Source organism: Lepisosteus oculatus, chromosome 5, assembly GCF_040954835.1.
Source record: "Lepisosteus oculatus isolate fLepOcu1 chromosome 5, fLepOcu1.hap2, whole genome shotgun sequence".
NCBI lineage: Eukaryota > Metazoa > Chordata > Actinopteri > Semionotiformes > Lepisosteidae > Lepisosteus > Lepisosteus oculatus.
The window spans coordinates 46,656,925-46,678,572 of record NC_090700.1 but is presented as its reverse complement, the minus strand read 5'-3'; the positions used below and the strand labels follow the sequence as shown (position 1 = coordinate 46,678,572).

Below are 21,648 nucleotides of genomic sequence, written 5' to 3'. Positions count from 1 at the left end.
TTCCTCCCTCCCTTCTCTCCACAGATCTCTGAGGTAATAGTTCTCTCGGGTGATGAACAGGGCCAGGCTACCTGCTGCCTTGACTGGGACCTCGATGCCTTTAAACAGCCCCAACTCCTGTGCTCCTGCTAATGGAACAAACCTGCCCTATAGCTGCCATTCACCCACACCACCACTGGGACAATATAGCTGCTTTCCCCATGCACGGTGTGTGTCAAGGATTGCAAGCTCGCTGCAGGCAATGTCACGATGGGCTGACACTGGGCAGCAGTGGAAGAAACTCCACAGCCCATCGTGCTCCTCAGCTCCTCATTCCAGATGCCTGCTAATAAGCAGACAGCCGTGGAGAGAAACAGACCAGCAAGTGCAGGAGGACATAAGAGTAGGCAGGTGCATAAATGCAAATCTGTTGCATAGCGATTGGAAATGATGCTGAAAAAAAACGTTCTTACCCCTGCGCCAAACCACTTTAGTCTTAAATAATCCGAGCCATCGCTCCAACAGGAGCGCAGAAAGCTGCACCGCTCCAGAGGCTGCACGGACCGGGAGGTGAAAGGTCACAATGCGCAGACCCCCTCCCCCCCTCTCACTGCACCTAAATAACCACAGCCCTCAGACAGGTGGGCAGGAAGAGGAAGCCACTGGAATTTTACCTTTGTGTAACACACAGGCTGAAACGACTTTGATTGAAGTAGCTGTAAAGATAGTTTATCTCTGTAATCTATGAACAGAAAACATTGGGGAGAAAAAAAGAGAGCAGTAATTGTTGCAAATAATGTTTCCAAATATGTACATGTATTGTCATTCATATGCATATCATGTCTCTGAAAAGGCAGAGGATGCAGCTTAATTGCATCATTATCTGCCCTGTTCAACTATTGATCACAGGCGTGCCAATCAGCTACTGGCTATTAGGATCAACAAACCAGTTTGCACATCAACATGAACGTATTCCCTGAAATTACAAAACAGTGCCACAGTGCAATTCTTCAAAACCACCATAAATTATTAAAAAACAAAATCTAGCGCCCATTCACTCCTAAGGTATTTAGTGGTTACCCCAAACACAGACTACCCCACTCTAAAAACACAAAGGCCTTAGGGCACATTGACTATGCAAGCATTCTGTGTGTAGCGCAGACATGGTAAAACCTGGATTTAAACACCTGATTCAAGAACACCTAGGACTGTCAGTTCCACAGTCAGTGTAAGGCACACGGCATTAGAAAAATCTGGTTCTCAAACGCAGCTAGCCGGACCAGAAACAGGAGCTACTGCCAGCTCAACTTAAACAAATGAGCAATATCTAGATACCTTTCACACCAGCAGAAACAGTTTGATAAACGAGATAACAAGAGATATACTTCTGATCAGGTATTGTCAAGAGCAACCATTCAAAGAGTTATATCCTACCCACAAAATCTGTTTTATTAAATGAAAATAAATCAAGGGTGACAAACAGTGAGCTATTGCCTCCATTATTTTAAAGTCATTATCTGTTTAATGAAACTTGCAAATTACTTTTTATTATTTGCAGATTGTAATGCAAGAGCCTGTTTCACTTGAAACCAAATTGAGAACAATAATCTTAGCACTGGAATTTATTGAAACAGCTCAGACTGCTCAATTGTTATTCCACAGTTCTATCTGGTGCAATTACAGTTACAGAATACTGCTGCAGTACTCTTTTGGTGAAATTAAGCTTAAATGCTACCTCATTTCTTCCTTCACTGTAGGCGATCTCACTCCCTTGACTATGCCAACTCAATGGCAATTAGACAGCACCATTTATTGTACATATTGGGGTGTGAGAAAGGTCAAGTCAATTGTAATATTTAAAAAAAAAGTGTTTTATGTAATTATTCCTGTGTTCGATAAAAGTGTGGATCGATGGAAGTCTCTATGAATAGAACAGTGCCAATACTGCAATTCAAAACAACCTTTAGATAACTGGCAGCTACGTTTCATTACATTCGCTACAGATGCACTGATAGGACGTACAGCAAATGAACAGCTTGTCAGTGACGTTTTCTGAAAACGAGAAAGTGTTTTTAGTTAAAGGAGAAAAACGCTTTTTTTTATCAATTGTTATAATAGTGAGAATAGGGGACCAAATAGGGGACCAAATGGGGTCTACCTAGGGTTAGGGTTAAAATTTCTATCAAATTCTTTTAATTGCTCAAAAAAAGCGTGTTTCAATGCTTTTATGAACAAAAATGAAACATTTTGCAAAAAATTACTGCATAGCCTAATAACTAAAGTCAATGACAAGAAAAGTAAAACACTAAAAATGTCAAAGAAACTCAATGCTTCTCCTCAACGCATTCACGTTGTTTACAATCATCTGGTGTCAGTGGTTTTCTAACCCTAACCCTAACCCCATACATACTTTATGAGAGCAGAAAACTTGGTTAAGCTACACCTTCAATGGATGTATTCGATCAGCAAATCATATAGAGGGGAAATATCAAGTTAATAGAGTGTGACTTCGAGGTGATTTTGGAATGGGTGAATCAATAATTTTCAAGATATCACACATTGAATGTTTTTGACTGTAAAACTAAATTTTGTGTTTTTAGTTCAAGGAGAATTCATGTTTCCTGGACATTTTAGGTGATCACTTCGCCAGTCAATGACATAAGATATTAGGCTATGCAGCACTACACTGCACTGCACTAAAAAAAACACTGAAACATGCTTATTTTGGCCAATTTAAAGAACTTGGTAGGCTTTGTTTCCTTTAAACTACAGTAGAATTTTAACCCTATCCTAGGCAGAACCTCTTTTTTTCCGTATTCTTGTTAATATAACAAGAATGATGTTGCCATGTCAGGATATTTAATATGTCAAATCTTGAAAAATCTTGCTTCACCCATTCCAAAATCACCACAAAGTCACACTCTACTAACTTGATATTTCCCCTCTATATGATTTCCTGATCAAACACACCCAATGAATTAAGGTGTACCTCAAGCGCTAGCCAATTATCAGCACTCATATGTATGGGGTTAGGGTTAGGGTTAGAGAATAACTGAAGCTAGATGACTGTAAACAACAAGAATGTGTTTCTAGTTCAAGGAGAACTAATGTTGTAATGGAACCTTTGAGTTTCTTTGACATTTTTATTTTTTTTACTTTTTCTCTCATTGACATTACAGTAGGTAGTAGGCTATGCAGTACTACACAAAACACTTTACCAAAATTTTTCAGTTGTGTCCATAAAACTATTGAAACATGCTTATTTTGGCCAGTTTAAAGAACTTGGTAAGCTTTGTTTCCTTTGAACTTTGGTAGAAACTGTAACCCTAACCCTAGGTGGATATTCATCCTCTATGTAATTTGCTGATCGAACACATCAGAGTCCTTCTTCACAGTTTGTTTCTCTTATTTTTTAATGCAGTATGTAATAATACACAAAGCGATGAGCACAAACATCTCTTGACATCTCTTTCTTTGGTGTCGGCGGTATAAACTGTTATTGAACAAGTTTTGTTTTCCCTGCACCTTCGGGGCCCCTAGCAGTCATTCAGCCTGATCCACTTAATGGTAAATTTCATTCCACTCAATAGAGGAGAAAAAAAAAACTTTACAGAATGATCAATTACAAACACCCATAAGGCCTTTCTGATTGTTTATATGCAAGCAGCCTGTACAGACTGAACGTTTTGACCCCGCATGCCGCTTATCAGCAGAAAGCAGCCCTGGTGGCTAGGAATATTTAATTTCATTAGGAAGTACTGCTGACTCTGGTAAATCTGTACCCGCTTCCTCGGGATCAGGGGAATTCCACAGTCTTTCTACAGTGGATTAAAGAATTCACAGTGCTTCCCCCTGCCTCCTCCAGTATCTCCCCTGCTTCCTTTCAGAGCATTCTTCTTTCCATCTGCTAAAAAACCTCTTCCTGCATTACCATGATTTCATTTTAGAGCTGCCTGGCTGTGCGACACGCTTAGACGCAGAACCCGATGATATCAATTTCAGTTCTGATTAAAAAGTAGGCCCCCTGCTACACATGAAAACGCTCAGGTGCCTCTGAAGGTTTTTTTTTTGGTTCTTCTTCTTCTCCTGAACACAAAGCAGAATGGCGGTATCTAAAATACAGAACTTCCTTTGCCGCAGCAAGGGATGGGAAAACGTGCCCCAGTTCATCTACAAGTCCGAAGCAAAACTAACCACTGTGCCTATTTCTCACACGGACCGCATTTGTTTTTACTTCTTTTGAAAAAGAGGAAGGCTTCTCGACACATAAAAGTGGCAACACAAAAAACAAAACATAGCACTTGAACTTTGATAAAGTTTCACCAAATCTCTTAAATCCGGTAAAAAGCATGTTCCACAAATTTAAAGACATATCCGTTCGGCACTTTGTTTACAAGATCAATGCAGTAACTGAAAACCTAAAGCACAGTTGACATTCTCGTTGGAAAGGGTAGACCAGTGAGGGAATAATGAAGGGAGATGCTTTAAAAGAAACTAAACAGTCTAAGGCCAGATTTGACAAAGATAAGGCAAGGCAAGCAGAACTGACTGGACTGCCCAGCTATGGACAGCATTGCATATTTAACTCATGCACAACTCTGATTCCTATATCACGTTTAGATTGGGGGTTAATTAAGGTGTTAACAGCAACCCAAATATGATAATCCACCTCTACTGTAGATTAATTATCTTAATAAAACCCTAATCCTGAACACTATTCAAACCTACCTTTAACCCTGGGGTTATTTAAACAAGGTAACTTGTTTCACCTGAATATAAATGTACTCATAGATGAACTATTATCCTTTTTACAAAGTGAAAACTCTAAACTGAAGATTAATCAGGATTTCACAGTTTACTTTTTTTCACCCATACACTTTATTAACAAAACATTTCTCCTCAGAACTATCCATGGTGCTGAAGTCTGAGTGAAAAGTGGAAGATCATCTGAATTTCAAGAGCAAGGAAAGTTTATTCCGACAGCTGTGAACAATCACCCTGAACTTTATAAACACTCCATCACCACAACAACCTTCTTTTACCAAGAGTGATCCCCAAAAGGGCTTTACAGAGGTGTACCTGTGAGGCAAGAAAACTCTGCTGTCTCAGATTGGAAAAGTTTACTGTATTTTACGTCTGGACTTTCCCATCTCCCACACATTTTAGAAAGTCTCAAAGGTGTGGTCTTTTCTTTTCATAAAATAAAACACCCAGTTCAGTCCATGATATCTCCAATTGATCACTGAGTTTGGTTGGTGTGCACATTTACAGTTTACCATGAAAGTCCAGCCCAATGTGAAAACAAAACAACATTTTTTTTAATCGAACGCTGAGACTTATTCACTGTGTGGGCTGTTTCTACTTATAACTCTGTAGATAAACGTCCAGCACTATAAATTAACCGAATCTTGGAACAGTCATTGGCTTTCAATTAGTAACTCCACTGAAACCTTTCCATATTTCTAAAGCAATGCACTTGGGACAGAATGGGAATGTGGTACAGTAAGACAGCACAGAACTGCTGGTCCCATACTGATAGTAATTCTTTAAAAAAATAGCCGGAGCGAGATGGTTTTTAAAGATACCAACTAAATGAGATTTCATCTGAGGCCGAGCCGGTTCTGAGCAGCCTTTAATATCTGTTGTTTGTAGACCGAAACCACAGCCAATCAATATCCTCTTTCCATTAGAAAAAAAAGCTGGGGGGGGCAGCAGTGTTGCTACTTCCCACAGCCCGCAAGGCATTAAAATTCAAAGCACGTCGCCCATTTAGAGAAAGTGAAGGGGGAAAACATTGAAATGCAGGACGTTTGCTTTTCATTTAATCTCGGAACTCATCCAGCCACCTCACAGAGCTCACTCCCAGCTGTCGGGCTGATTAAAACCATTTGCTTATTCACGATTGATCGGCATTCATCTCCAATCGCAACGGGAAAACAGGAGAAGAAGAGATTTTCTAAGGGGAAAAAAAAGATCATTCAGTGTTACACGAGTGCACGGGCTGCATTGTGCCATTTGTGCTGAAGGGACAAGGCACATCTAGAAGAAGCAGCACTGCCTACGGAGTTTTTACAACCAGCCAGCTCGAGTCAGGGATAAGAGTCAGAATACAGTGTGTTATCCCTACACCCAAGAAAGAAGAGCAGCAGCAGGAAAAGGAGGCTGAAAGATTTTTAGATGGGTTTTAGTTTAAAGGACAGTACTCTTCCAGTCTAGACAAAGACATCTTGCTGCCACAGGTCACATGATCTTCAAAATAAAATCTTTAAAAAGACAGTAATATTGGCGATTGCCATAATCAACAAGTATATTTGAGCTCCACTCGCTCAAGAGGTTTTAAGTAACAGGGGATGGGCCTTGCAAACTGGATGTTGCCTGACCCTTCATATAACAATAAAGATCCTGTAGTCAGACCTATCCAGATTAAGCCAAATACAGTATACTGCATAGTTTAACTTCTGGATTTAAGTAACTTTCACTTAGATCTTTAGTGCCAGTCAGTAAGCAGTGTGTTAGGTGTGTATTTTACTGCAATAGTTCCAACAGACATCACTTGTAAGGGTCTTCATGAACTGGTATATTTGAGTGCCATTCGCTGTAAGGTTGTGATCAACCGCTTATTCAGCACAACTGTGATGAGGCGCCCCTTCCCTATCTCTCACAGGTGGGTTTCCCTGATTTCCCGGTCAAGGTGCTTGTGCAAGCGCAGGTTGAGCCCTATGATCACAGCTTTGAGCCTGGGTCATACTGCAAGTCATGCTAGTCATCTGTGTTTGGCAGCTCACAACAGACTGAGGGCCTCCAAGGTTAAAGTCAGATTAGTCCACATGGAACACCCATGCAAACTTGGGAAGAACACATAGAAGGCTCCCCACTTCCAGAATCATACCCAGGACCCCAAAAGCTTAGACGATGCAGCACTAACCATCGTGCCCCTGTGCCACCCATTCATAGCAAATAATTTAAACATAAATTAAAATAACTGCAAAGGAAGGACAAAAGGTAGAACAGAAATTGCTGTCTGAACCGTGCATGAGGAGACATTAACATTGGAGAAGCTTGTCAAAAAACCTCTCAATATTTGACCTCCAGGCCCAAGAACAAATAATGCATTTACAGTATTTTCCCATTCAATATGGTCCTGAAATGAATGGAAAGGTGAGGACTTCTTCAGCTTTTGTCTGTAAGAACTGGTAAGAAAAGAGTAAGACAGAAGGGACAATCCTGACCATTCCACACCCAAGCATTTTTCCCAGAAACCACATCCAAGCCAATATTGACCATCACAATCCAGTCAAGAAAAAAACAATGACCTTGGGCACTCCTGTGTTGTGCTAGCAGAAAAGGATCATAAAAGTTAGACATAATACTATTTATCACCTCTCTAGGATGAGATGTACAGTATCATCTGATCAAGAAAAGGCCCTGTGCTTTACACTTGGAACCCACTGTATATGCTGACAAACACCAGTGATCAATGCAGTGAAATATAGACTATTTGAAACTTAGTAACAATCTGAGTGAAGTACTCCTAGATATGTGGCATTGTATTGGGCATGAAGACTTATGAATTTGGTTTCGGATTCTGTAATCCTCAGCTTCATTTCGGAAGTACGATGATTCTGTATTTTAGTCATTACTCGAAGTTATTCATCACAATAAATGCATCAATAATCCATTTCAAACACTGTAGGACCTTCAAAGGAATCCAAACAATGACCATGCTGTGGCCCAGGCTTTTGGAATTAAAGCAGATGAATACAAATTCATGTACGTTCAGAAGAAGAGCCTGCAAAGCACAGGTACAGATCACAACTACAGGATGTCATGTTCGGCTTACATCACAGTTTTATCTTGACCTGAACTGGAACTGGAAAGAAACATTGCTAACACTAAACTGAAACAGAGTTTCATCAGTACAACTGCTTCCCCTTTCTTCAGAGACAGGAAAACATTTCAAACCAGGAAAGTCCTCTGTAGCCAACCCGTTCAGTACAAATGAAAGATTTAACTTCATCTAAATGCTAATGTCATATGATTTCTCATAGATCACTACTTGCTAATGAGAGGCTGCTGAATAAATTGGTACCGTAAGAAGGGATAATGACATAACAGTGCCGAACAAAGGAAGTTGGAATCTCCTGAGCTGGAATGATGCAGTCTACGTGAACAGCAGTAAATACAGATGCATCAAGGTCACTGATGAGCTCAGTAACTCACCTCCATACACCGTGAAAGTGGTTCAGGCTGTAGTGTAGTGTAGTATAGATTGTAGTGCACACCCTGCTGGTACAATAAGGGCATTGCACCCAGATTGACCAAGGCAAGAACCTGTCACTCAAACCAGAAAGCCACCAAAAAACAGGAGAGATTTCTGCAACTGTGGGTTTAATTTGAGCACTGCTTTAAAGACCATTTCGTCCTGGATTTTAAAACAAATGTAGTTCTGTAGTGTCCTGTTTTTCTCATTTACCTCACTTCTTGTGCACAGCAGTGGCAAACCTGGTCGTTAAAACTGAGAATACATGGTTACCGCATTCTCCCACTTTGTGAAGCCATTAGCAAATATTTTCAAATTGATAAAAGTTGGCAAGATACTGTGAACTGCAACGGCGGCTTTCTGCACATCTGCAAAATCTAAATATCTGTAGTAGACCAGTGTGTGTAGCGTATTAAAATCATACAGCTTGCATGATGAATTACAGCATATCTCAGAGGAACAGAGAAAATCTCCAATGGAAACTACTGTGTAGTGATATTGATATCTGTAAAGATGAAAATGGAGGTCGGAGTTACTCACAGTAAAATATAATTTTTTTTAAAGTGGATTCGCCTTTTATGTTTGTTATACCAACCCAATTTGGAATAGCCTACTCCACATCTGTGAGCCAATTAGCTATGAAACTCTTGAATGCATGCAGAGGATGAAGAGTAGGCTTGAACCCATGATCACAGAGCTAAAACTGCACTTGGAGACATCCATGCATTTCAGGAAAAGGCCAGCTCTAGTCTAAGTGTACAACAGACATTGAATTGAACAAAAAATGCATTTGTGAGTTCCCCATAAAACAGGACAAATCACAATGTGCTATGCTGCAGATTTTCACTGTGTAAGAATACAACTTACTTACATCCAAATCATTTTCTCCAGATACAGATGTCTGAAGGAACACTCCATATTTTTGATGTCACATGAAGGGAAAATTATTTATATTTGTCCAGTACCTTGTGCAATATAAGAGTTTCTATGCCTAAAAGTATCTATATCCTACTGTAACCTTGACAGTTATAAGTGATTTAGGACAGGCTACAGTGACTAATGCAAGCAATTAATATTCAGAGTACTAATTGTTAAAATGCATCATGATATAAGAGCAGCAGTTCTACAGTTAATTATCATTGTCATCACAGGTTTCACTAAATGGGGTTTTTGTAATAGGCCTGTTGCTTTTTAGCAGGTTTCCCAGCATGCACCATCAAATCTATTCATCTGGGGAGGTTTTTCAATAAAGAGACCTCCCGCCAGTCTCTGAATTCATCACCTGCTCAGATGGATACTATTGTTGATCTGCAAAGGGTAATCATTAGCCACTGCTAGGAGTGTCACATTTAGTTCATGATAATATATATGGCCCCAAGACTGACATTAACATCCTGTTGTCCAGCTATCCCGGCAAACCACTTGAGAAGCTGCTCTCAAACCAATGGACTAAGACTGGGAAATATGAAATAAAAGAGAAAGATAAATGTGAAATTCTCCTTGGCTGACGAAAAATATAAACATTGTGCTATGAATGATTAAAATCAGCATACAGACATGGTTTCATTCAGTATGGTTTTACTGACCTGAATCTATTTCAACACTTACAATGCCAGTTTTACCTGGTGAAGCTACACTAATTGATGTGAATCACAGCAGACTAAATAAGCCCAGTTTCCAGCTAATTATTCTGGTCTTTTTACTGTACACTGACTTCAATTTAAGAATTAAGCAATATGCTCTAATATTAAAACTAGCTTTCTTGTATGCACTCTGCACTGCTTTCTTTCCACAATTCATAATTTATGCAGGCTCGGCTGAAATTCTTTTTCACTCGTAAAGGATTTGGATACTTTTTAGCCCAACTCATTCAGAAGTAGACAATGGACCAAACTCACAGAAATAGAGCTACTTCATTTAAATGCTAATGCACATGGATTTGAAATAACGTTTGGCTATCACTTCATAGACGCTGAATGAAACACAGCCCACAGATCACTGCTAGCAGAATTTAAGTTACTTAAGGCTTAGAAAATTCAATAAAATTCTCGTTCTGCGTAAATTACAAGGACATATTGGAAGATAACTCCAGGAATAACAAGCAAATTATGTGGCTACAGTGGAAAATGGTGGCAAGAAGAGCTGTTCTTGCTTTAAGGCCCCTGATAAAGACTCTTTGAAATTCAGCAAGGCTTTTTAAAAGCCTGGTTCACACATAGTGAGGGGCCGTTTCAAGCAATAACTGCATCTCTAAGGTCACCTACTGCTTTCACCATTTGACCCACACTGAAATGTCCTCCTTGCTTGCAAGAGTGAGCTATAATCTGACAGCCAAATCTACATCCTAGGTGTGCCTCAACTTGAGATATTGCCTTTTGAAGAAAGACAATAAAATGTGCTTGTTTTTATTCCTGTTTTGTTCCTCTTATTTATTTCTAGTGTGTGTACTGGGTTAAGACATGTTAAAAAGCCAAAGGTTCAGACAGGATGGCCAAGGTGTTCTCTTTAATTTAAGACCCCAACCAGGCCTGTAGTGTGTATACTCTCCAAGATAATTCAAAGTATTACAGGGTACATCCATTCCAGGACGACACTGACCTTGACATCCATTTTGGGGGAGGGGGGTGTATACGATTAAAACAGTCTCTTACAGAGGAAAAAGGGAGTGGTCATGATCTCACTTTCTTTGTACAGCTCAGCAAGAGGAAAAGGCCCTTCCCAGCGTCATTCTGGGAGTAGTAAAAGGAGGGCTTTACCCCACAGCCATGAGTCATGCAGAGCAGATAACAGATCCAAGGGGAATCGGAGCCTCTCCTTGTGGCTTGAAGCAAGGACTCTGCCTTCAACCTAGCAGGATATTTAAAAAACAGGATATTAAGAAGGTAACTAACACATACAAATCACCTGCCTCTGGCAGGCACTTGAAATACGAATTTCAAGAGCCAAAATTAAATGTATCCCTATGAAACTCACACTTCACTCACACAGCCATCAAACAGCCTAATTCAAGGTTTGATTTCATTGTGAGCGAAAGAGAAAACTGGAATCTGATTCTGATTCTCTTTAATCAGTTGCAGGGAGGATACACTTGTTAATTTCACACAAATGAAAGGGAATCGTGAAGAATACTCTGCAAGACCTGCATGCGATGTGGGAGTGAATCACAAACTGTGCCAGGTTCTGGAAATAGCACAGATCAAAAGAGCTTCTTCCCGCGGATGAAAGCCATATTTCAAGGTTCTTCTACAGAAACACCACAGGAATTCTTGAGAACCACGCCAAGCACTGTGGAGTGCTTATGAAAAGAAGGGTTCAACAATAAGCACAGAACAGGGCACGAAGATGAATTTACCAGACGCCTGAAATATACCCTTTTAGAAATGAGCCATCAACTCAGGGGGAAAAAAAGATTTCCACTGTGAATGGAAGGTTAGGGCTATGATTGTAATGGTTAGCACAATCGTCCAGGTAACCCAATCACTGGATTCTAGATTCAGAGACAGTTCTGAGCTTCCACATGCTTTAAAGAAAAAAAAAGGAACAGGGCTATATATACCTCGCACAATGACCTTGCGTGGTCTAGAGCTGCACCAGTTCCGCTCCAGCCTCTTCATAACCAGAAACCCTGTTTGTTCCTGACAGCAGGGAGCCCACTGATACCATGTTCTGTGAGTTCTCAGAAATCTCGGCCACAGGTTTATAAGCTACAGTGAAAGCAGGCTGCTGCTTTTAAAATGATACAAGCCGTTGTAGCTATGCTTTATGCATGTTTACAAGTTAATCAAATCATAAGGGGTTTAAAAGCAACCAAGCTATAGTACTGTACATGAAAGGGATGTGCAGGAAAACAGCACTCTCTGCTGCATCCTATTTGCTCGTGAGAACAGGAGTTTGTCTCACTTCTAAGAGGCTGTGCTAATAATCGTCCCATCTGGTATACTTACAACATCCAGGACCCAGAGAATTGTTTTATACAATAAAGGCTCTAATCATACGTCCCACTAAGAAAGTCTGAAATCTCAATGACCCTGAGGTTTTAGACCAGCACTGACAAGATCACATTAACATTACAATCCCCTTGACTACATAAATGCAATACCTCTTTAAACAAAGATATATTTAGAAACATTTTAGATACTTTGAGGCAAATTTTGCTGCTGTCAATAAATCCTTAAAAGTGAACATTTTGCATCACTGATGCTTTTAATAGACTGTACAGCTACTAACTTGAGGACTACACTGAGGCAGTACACAGTACCAGTAGGTTTCCACTTGTGTTTAGCATATGAAATACACTTTAATAAGGCTCCACTTTCAAAAAAATGTTTCCCATGTGACATCAGGAAAGCAAGCTGTCACATTCACAATCATTTTAAAACATTAAATGCTGTAGTTTTTATGTTGAAAAATGCTCCATTTAACAACCTCCAATACTCATGAAGCTGACTCTAATCCCTGTCCCTTACCTAAACTCAAACCTTAATCCTGCGAAACAGATACCTTGAGAAAATCCACCACAAAAATTAAGGAAATCTGATTAATTAATTTTAGCCAGAACATTCGGGCCGTGAGCTATCACAGCTATGATGGGTGAGAGACTAAGGCACTGGATTTGAAATCCAATGGCATTTTCCCACACAAATTCAACCCCTGTGCAAGAATACACAGTTTCAACAATGACATCTGGTTAGTTATGAAGCAAAACTGATTTTTTCTGGCCCCTTCAAATGACACCAAGGCCCTTGGTAAAAGCACAGCCTGTACTTGCCTCAGCAACACCCTGACTAGAAATCCCCAAAAAGAGGCATGAAGACAATGAAAGAAATAAGCAGATCTTCCTGACAGGGTATAATTACAGCTGACAAGTTTCATTAGTGCTTTCTAATGTCCTGACAAGCTGTTTCTTTGAGGTTTCATTTTAAAAACAAAACGGGTGCCAAAGAAAAACACAAGAACAGGTGTTTTACAGTTTACTCGTGCAAGATAAATAAAACTGCATGCCATATCCATGAATAGAATCAGAAAGAAAATACTTTTGGGGTAGTGCATTATTTTGTATTTCTGTCATATGGTTCCACAAAGAACTTCTTTTCATAAACTTCATTCACTTAGCGGCAGAACAAAAGCACACGGCCTTCTGAAGGACAGAAGGAAACCTGTTCTGAAGAGGCAAGACTACAAAAGGAAAAAGAAAACAAACAGAGATTAAATTGATTTTCTTTATCAGCTTTGAAAAGCATGGGATTGAGGTGACAGTGTTGTGGCAGCTGCCTCACAGCTCTTGGGTCCAGCTCCTGGCTATGATGCTGTACATCTGGAGTTTGAATGTTCTCCCAATGTGCACATGAGGTTTTTCCAGGTGTTCCAGTTGCCTTGTACTTCCTAAACACGTGCTGCCTGGGTTATGTGGCATCACCAAATTGTCAAAATGTCCCCGTGAGTGTTTGTGCTTGTGGTCTCACCTTGTGCCATATGCTGGGTCCCTGATAGAGGCAGGACACCTGGCCACTTTCTGATAAAGGGCGGATGGAATTGTGGGTGGTACACATTACAGGGAAACTGTCGTGAACAACTACACCGATTTACAAAAAGAAAAAAAAACAATGCATTTAGAAAATGTCATTATAAGGTGCAAATGAAAAAAAGAATCCCAAGTGATCTCTGCAAATAAGACAGCAAGCAATGATTAAAATGATTAAATGAGCAAAAGGCACAGAAGGCAACATGTTCTTCCCACAGGCTTTTACACAAGGCACACAGAATCATCATTCTGCACATTCACATCCACAAAACCAATATTTTCTGCTCCTCATAACGTATTAAAGTAGACTACATTTATGTACTCAGCATTTGTAAAATTACTCAAACACACAAATCGTTGGTATCAAATTTAAATAATGAGGTCTTCCTATGGAATGGTCTTAGAATCAGTATTAAGCAGGCTTTTCTATTGCCCAGGAATGCACCAAAATTGCTGTTGCTTTTTATACTGCAGGACAAGCAGTTTCTTGCTCCTTTATATAAGACTCCTAAAACAGGAAAAAAATGCTTTCCAGGGAGGAAGACAAAAATTGGTTTAACTGCAGTCAATCTAAAACAAATTAAATCCCTTCCACCCAAAATTACTCTGCTGCAGATGTCAATGACTCTTTCTAACATTTTAATATTTTAATGTAAAATGGCTAAAATATTATTTAATAAAATAATAAATGTTATTTTTGCACTTGAGCAGAACCTCTTGATTAATTTAGAATTACTTAAGACGCACAGCATTTTGAAGATTAGCTCATTGCTGCTAAATGTCACTTTAATATGTTTGTTTTATTTGCATATAAACTGCAAAAAGCTACTGCCTGTATTTCTCTTAAAGATCTCGTTATAGCTCTGGCACACTTTTATCTAAATGCCCTATGCAAATTTCAAAGAGATAGCAGAAGACTGTGATTAGACGGGGATAAATAATGTCTCATGCTAAATATGATTTCTGGATAAACAGGACTAATAGGCAGTATAGAAAACATCAAGACAAGTGGAATTCCTGCTGAAGGTGACATGCAGTAAGAATAACTACAACAAATGTGTATACAGTGAACACTGATGATTTAAAAACCTACAGAAACTAGAAAACAACCCTAATGGATTGAATTCAGTTAATTTTCTCAAACACAAAAGGCACAAATCTCTCATTTTCTCCATCTCAGACTTTTTCTAACATTCAGGAATCATCTTGAAGTTACCTATTAGAGCTCCATTAGCGGGCAAATGCAGCAGTCTTTATAATGACACTCTTACTTTCATACTGAACAAATCAGCACCACTGAGATCTCAACAGCCTGTTTTTTAACCATGGTGCCCTTTGGTTCAACAGTTACCTAAGAGCTCTAATAACAACTTGTTTTTCCCTTGAGCATTAATGGGTACATCTGCTTGTTTTGAAGAATGAGAGGGTCACGTGCGGACCCACACACTCTACTGTGGTAGTCTAGGAGTTTTCAAAAGCCAACCCAGTCACCCTCCCTAAAAGACCAAGGGACTGAATTATCATGCAATAAGGGCCAACGTCACGCAGGCAATTCTCATCTAAAGAAGCTATGAACTAAAACTAGGCTTACTGCATTTATTTAGATAACCTTATTGAACACCCAGAATGATGGGCATCATTATAAACAACTACAAAAACCAAATAACACAACTTAAAAGAATAAATACATGTTAAAAACAAACAATACTCCTACCCATACAACAACACACACACACACACACACACACACACACACACGCGCACGCACACACGCACAACCCTCACTCTACCCCAAATGACACTATGATTACACTGATCCATTATGTTCAGACAGGGAACAGTCACGTAGCTGCGTTTAATTTACCGATTGCACAGGAAACAAAGGATTTCTTGGAAACATTTTTCTTGGCCACAGGCATTCTACATCGCCTCTCTGAAGGTAGCAGATGGAAACGGGAATGAAGAGGGTGGGGGGGGGTCATGCATGATCAGCTGAGCTTTCTTTTTAAACTGCAATATAATACAGCTCTTTTAGCTGTTTCTGTGGTTGTCTAATTCTTTCACTAGCAATATGAACAATTCTGCCCAAATTCCCTTTACTCTAGATGCTTTTATACACACCATGATACCAAATGAAAGGATGCTTTTATTAACATTCTATAAATCCTCTCTAAGACATTTTGACTCACCCCAAAACCTCTCAGCTTCCATATAAAAAATATTCACTGACTTCTTAAAAGTGCAGTTGGTATTCTCTGCACAGTAATATTAATCTATTGCTGTTCCTAGGAATTTGAAACACTGAACAACCTCCACAGATTGCTCAATAAGGGTTAAGAAGCATTCTGTATTCAAGAAAAAAAAAATTAGTTTAAAAAAGATTTTAGCCTGGCTGCAAGCAGACACTTGAAAAAACTGCTAAACCAGTTGCTGGGCATTTCACACTTGCTCCCTCACTCCGAGTGAAAATGAAGACACAGAGATGCAGATTTGCTATTCTTTTTGAACACAAGCACATTGCCGTGCACCCTCAGCTCATTAAGCTTGAAATGGTTCAAACTGCTGAATAGTGGCAGATGCATTTGTTTCTGTGACCTTATCACTTAACTCCAATAATGAGGTGCTCTGCCTTGCCTTAGCACTTTTTAGTACTCAGAAATGCAATTGCATAAAGACCTTCACCTACTGTACATCTTGGCAATACTAACCTGACTACCATACTGCCCAGGTTGTTGGGTAGATAGTTCAACTCGAACTTGATAGCCAGGAGACAGGGTGTGAAAGAGATCACAATTTTAAATGACCAATTCAGACCCCGCCTCCTCATTCAACAACTTAGCATATGGATGTGGATGTATCACAGCTAAATTAAAGGCTTATCTTGTCTTGTGTTGCCCAGCACCACAATGCCTTATCTGTGCTTTTGACATGTCAAGGACAGACTGCTGTAACAGTTATTTTCTGGCTGTTCTGACAGATGACTTACTTAAGCATCCACCACTGGGTCAAAATTCATCAGGCCACTTGCTCTCACAAAAAGAAAAAGAAAAAAACATAATATTTCACAGATTCTGTACAAAGGTCACTGGCTCTCCAAGTTGCCTGAACTTGGAAAGATGAATGAGATGGAAGGAGCATCACCAGCTTGTTGCGGGGAGTGTTGCGTTCACCACCCCCTGACCAGGAGTCTCTGACCACAGTCCTCCAGAGCCCTACATCACGTATGTCTAAAGACTTGCAACAATTTAACTGTGATTAGTTAAATGGGTCATTTGTTGAATTAAGTACTTCTGATATTATCTGGAACTAAAATCATAATACATTTAAATCCTTCAGGACCAGTGCCCCCTCAGCAAAGAAATACGCAATTGATCAATAATTACAAGTGGTCGTAATATTCAAAGGCTGTGTTATTTAGGGTGACCGACACGACTGACTGGACTGAAGTTCTCTCCGGGACCAGGACTGGAGACATTAACAGTTTACTGTGTTGCACCAGCGTAATTCCAGTGGAATAAATCACACTGCAACCACGGCAGACTATAAGAATTATGGTAAACCTAGAAGGAAACTGCAGGAAACCATCTCAAGTCAAATACATTTTACAAATCAGCTGTTTAAAACCAGACCCGAGACTCATTCCGACTGGTCTCTGCCAGTCTTTTATCATATCCTTATTAACATTTCTCTAGTGTGGTTTTTAATTCAGCCTTAACTCTCCAACTCATTTACTGCTTTAATTTAATTCTATCATACTGTAATCAAGTTACCAAATATATTCATATTCTTATCTCATTCACTACATGTAATTTAATAGATTTTATGTTTTAGATTTATGAATTATGCATTTTTGTTGTAGCTGCACTGAGCCAAGTATTTTTGTTTTTTTACATATGGCATTCTTCATTGTTCGTTGTTGTTATTATTAGGAAATACAGAATTTAACACTTGAAAATAGAGACGGGGCTTTCAAGAACAACACAGATGGCTTTAGGTTATTTGATCACTCCAAGGAAGAGTGAGAAATAAGAAGGGTAGATTAAAATTTAAAAGTAGCCGAAGGGTTACCTTTTAATCTCTTCATTAAATATTACTACACATATTACCCATAGCGATGCAATCAGTTCTTGATGTCTGAATGCGGGGTGTGAGTTTGGGAGCTCACAAACACGAATTACTGAAGATTTAAGACACGGATGAGCAGCACCACAAGAACAAGCCAGCTCGTTTAAAATCAATACAGTAACAGCACATAATACACAGCCGCATGGCATGGAAATCTCCGGCACGCAGAAAAGAGGGGAATTTGATCCGCCCACGGCACTTTATGCGGGATAACATATCTATCAAAGCTGAGGCAAAAAAATGAGGGAGCTCCAGACTCCTTACCTGATTTTACCACTCAAATCAAGCAGGCAGCCAGTGGAGGCCAGAGATGATAGTGAGTCTCCCACTCTACCTTATTCTGGTACCCAAGCAAACCTCGACCAAACTCCTGCCCCTGGGCCTGCCAAGCACACAGGCTCTCTTCCAATTACTGCTAAAGAAAGGGAAGGCAGGGACAGAGACAGAGGCCTCTCATGGAGTCTGATTTCAGCCCTCCTTCAACTGGCAGTGCGGTGCTTCAAAACGAACTGCCCGAAAAGAGCCGCAGTTACTGGCGACACTACTCATTCTCTTGCTCTTCACCAGTGTATCACAGAAGGGGGAAAGGCCATCAGATCACTGGCTGTACGAGCTTAACTCTGCAGGTCTGGGAGAGCAGGCAGAGGTATTTAAGAAACCAGGTATCTTCTGGAAAACTCCAGGAAGTGAAAAGACGGACCACATCTTTTCAGCAAGCCCATTATTGCCGTTTTACAGAAACCAACAAGGATAAGTCAGGATGAATACAACTTTATTGTCCTCTGCGCACCAATAATGCTTAAAGAGCAAGTGTTTAAAAAGTGAAGCTGAAATTGCAGCGTTCCTCTTTCAGGGTTCTGTCCCTACTGTTTTGAAAACAACACACTAAAAGATGTGTTTTGGTAGGATCAGTCATGTTCCAATAATACAGCAAAGCAATACAGTATGCTCTCAGAATAAAAAACAGAATTCCAAATACTATCAAAATGGAAGTCATCGTTCTTTTTCTGTAATTTCTCTCACGGGATCAATAAAGTATCTATCTTTTGTCTTCTGTATGTAAACGTTTTGCACAGTGTAGGTCGTTTCATTTTATGTGGGAAGGCAGTTGTTACATTCGAGCTCAATAAACTCGACCTTGAGTCTGGACATTTCACTATGCTTTGAGCGTAAGAAAAGTTCAAGAGAAAAAAAAATCAGCTTCCAAATGAATATATATTGTTTGGTTAAGATTGTAAAAATGCCTTCATAAAATACCCATTAAATGCTTAGCGAACAGACCATTGTATATTACATTATTTATCAATTTGTGGTGGAGTGATACAGTACACTAACAACATGTGTTTTAATTTTTAAAATAATCTTTTTATATGGCTATCGGGGACAAAAAGTAGTCTGCTGCCTTTACATCCATGCAATGTTTACTTCTACTGATGAAAATTCAACACACGCTCTTGTCAAAATAACGTTTTTCTTTCACATCACCGTGCTGGTCGGATAGACATTGTCTCGGGTGTCGGCTACGCTATTATTTTAGTAAAGACGGAACGGTTGAATTCTTAATGAAACTCCTCGAGTCCCTCCAGAGCTCGTTATGAGGAATAAATCATTCAGCAGTGGAGGTGAGCCCGAGCAGCGCGAGGAACCGGGAGAACAGAGTGGTGCTCGCGCTCACCCACAGCTGGAGAGCAGCACATCAGCACCCGCCACATGTCGCGGTACAACACCGGGACGCGTCCGTAAGGCTGGAGAGGAGGTGTCACTGAACACTTCTTTCCACGGCTAATCAGTAACGTGCGGTCACATTAACTCGCCGCACTTCGGGACTCCGCAAGAAGCTTTTTTTTTTGTAAGAGACAGACGTGTAGCTGATCATTCGATGGAACTGCGGGAGTCACTTCAAAGCCACGGCAGGCTCAGCAACCTTAGCTAGGCATCCCTTTGAATAATAATACAAAGTGCTGCACGCTTGACATCCGCTAATAAACGTACACATACAGTACAAAGACAACACCACCTCCCTGAACACATCACGTCCTAAGTGCAAATGTAATTTTAAAAGTACACGTTTCTTAGATGCAATTTTAAGGACTTGTATGTCCCTCATTGATCAAACTGTTTTGAAAACCAAATACAGCTCACAGAAATGTTAATTGCTCGGTTACCAGTGTGTGAAAATGACATTCCACGAACAGAAGTCTGAGAAATGTACTGCAATAAATAGCAGTTGGGAATACTAGATAACTCGGGCTTACATATTAGGAAAATCATTTTTAGACAGCATTCCTCAAAGCAATGAATTATTCAGCTAAGTAAAGCCAACCAAGCGCGTTGAGAATTTGCAATAGCGAAGTGTCTTTAATACAGAAATAAGCAAATCCTCGCTTTTCGGTAACGTGAAATTTTAGATTGTAAATAAAATGCACGCTGAATTTTAAAGAATGGTTTTAAATGGATTTTTCCCACTGCATTAATCACCTAGAATACAAAAGGCAAATGCATGTTCATATTTGAGGTAAACCTAACCGCTTACCTGAAAGAAAGACGCCGTTTCAATAGAAGAAATCCCGTCTTCGTTTAGTAATGAAAGTAGGGACAGCTCGATTAGCACTTGCTATTGTGTCCCGGTATCACAGCCCCACACTGAGGATTGCTAATTAACCCCGGCATCGGCATAGCAGAATACCACCGCTGATAGGAAATCGCCCGGGAACCTGTGTTTGTAATACGGGCAACGCCGCAGTTCCCAGGCAGATAATTGTACTGAAGAACAACAGACCACCACCAGCTCGCAGCCCGGGAACCTGAATCTTCTTATTACCCATACACGACTGTAGCTGGGGATCCCGGACTTTTTCTGTTTGGTAAAAGTGTGACTGTTCCGAAGCAGCCCCTCACTATGTAAAAGAAAACAGTAAAACTTTGAAAATTTAATTAAAACGTCGACCCATTATTGTGAGCGCCATTCAAATACGAAACATATAAACGTGTTTAACCTGCGCTATAACATCCATCGATTTTCCAGAACCAATCAGTCCATGGACAGAGTGCTGGAGCCTAAAGAGGCAATTAACCAACCATATCATTCATTTATTTTTACTATGAAGTTCAATCTCCCAAAGGTTTCAGAGCTGATAGCTCCCCTACCCCAACCCAAAATAAATTCTAATTACCAAACTAACCGTTCAATTAATAAAGTAAAGAATAATTTAGTAAAAACACAAATCAGATGAAACCCTGGGGATCAGGGGGCTCTCAATAAATCCTTTATATCCCAGGAAGATATATATAAGGAATGAGGAAAGACTGACCAGCCTACAGGGCAGTCTCTACCCCGAGTTTGCTAATGGAATGAACACAGTAGTAGTGTCTAGGCTGCTTCACAGCTCTCAAACGTCATGGGTCCGAAACCCACGATGAGGCCACACACCCTCTGGAGAATGGCATGTTACCCTGATAGCTCCAGATAACCCAACTGCAGAAAATAATCCAAAAACCCTACTGTAAAGAAAATACAGTAGTCAATTAAAGAAAACATCACCCAAAACAACAGCTGGATCCGTTTGACACTTTCTCCCTGGGGACAGTATCCTGTCCCTTTATGAGGTCTGTGAAGGTCCTATTTTCCAGGATTTAAGATCACTGCTAAATCCCGGAAAATAAGTGGCGTGGAAGAGGGGGAAAATATTTTAACCCTCAACACAGTTCGCTGATGCTTGTGAAAAGACGAGTTTCTCTCCCCACACAATCGGTTCCAAAAACA

At 40.0% G+C, this 21,648-nt stretch overlaps 1 protein-coding gene across 5 annotated transcripts in view; it reads right to left on the bottom strand.

Moving 5' to 3' along the window:
• apba2b (amyloid beta (A4) precursor protein-binding, family A, member 2b) overlaps positions 1-20,576 on the bottom strand; it is an 88,430-nt gene extending 67,854 nt beyond the window's left edge. For 3 of the 5 annotated variants that reach the window (XM_069190540.1, XM_069190543.1, XM_069190541.1), the window contains exon 1: positions 20,419-20,576. The gene's annotated coding sequence lies outside the window, so the exon portion shown is untranslated. Of the gene's footprint in view, positions 1-18,149; positions 18,259-20,418 lie in introns of those variants that run through there. The other 2 variants (XM_069190544.1, XM_069190542.1) reach the window with 2 other exon arrangements.
• Positions 20,577-21,648: the final 1,072 nt, after the last annotated feature.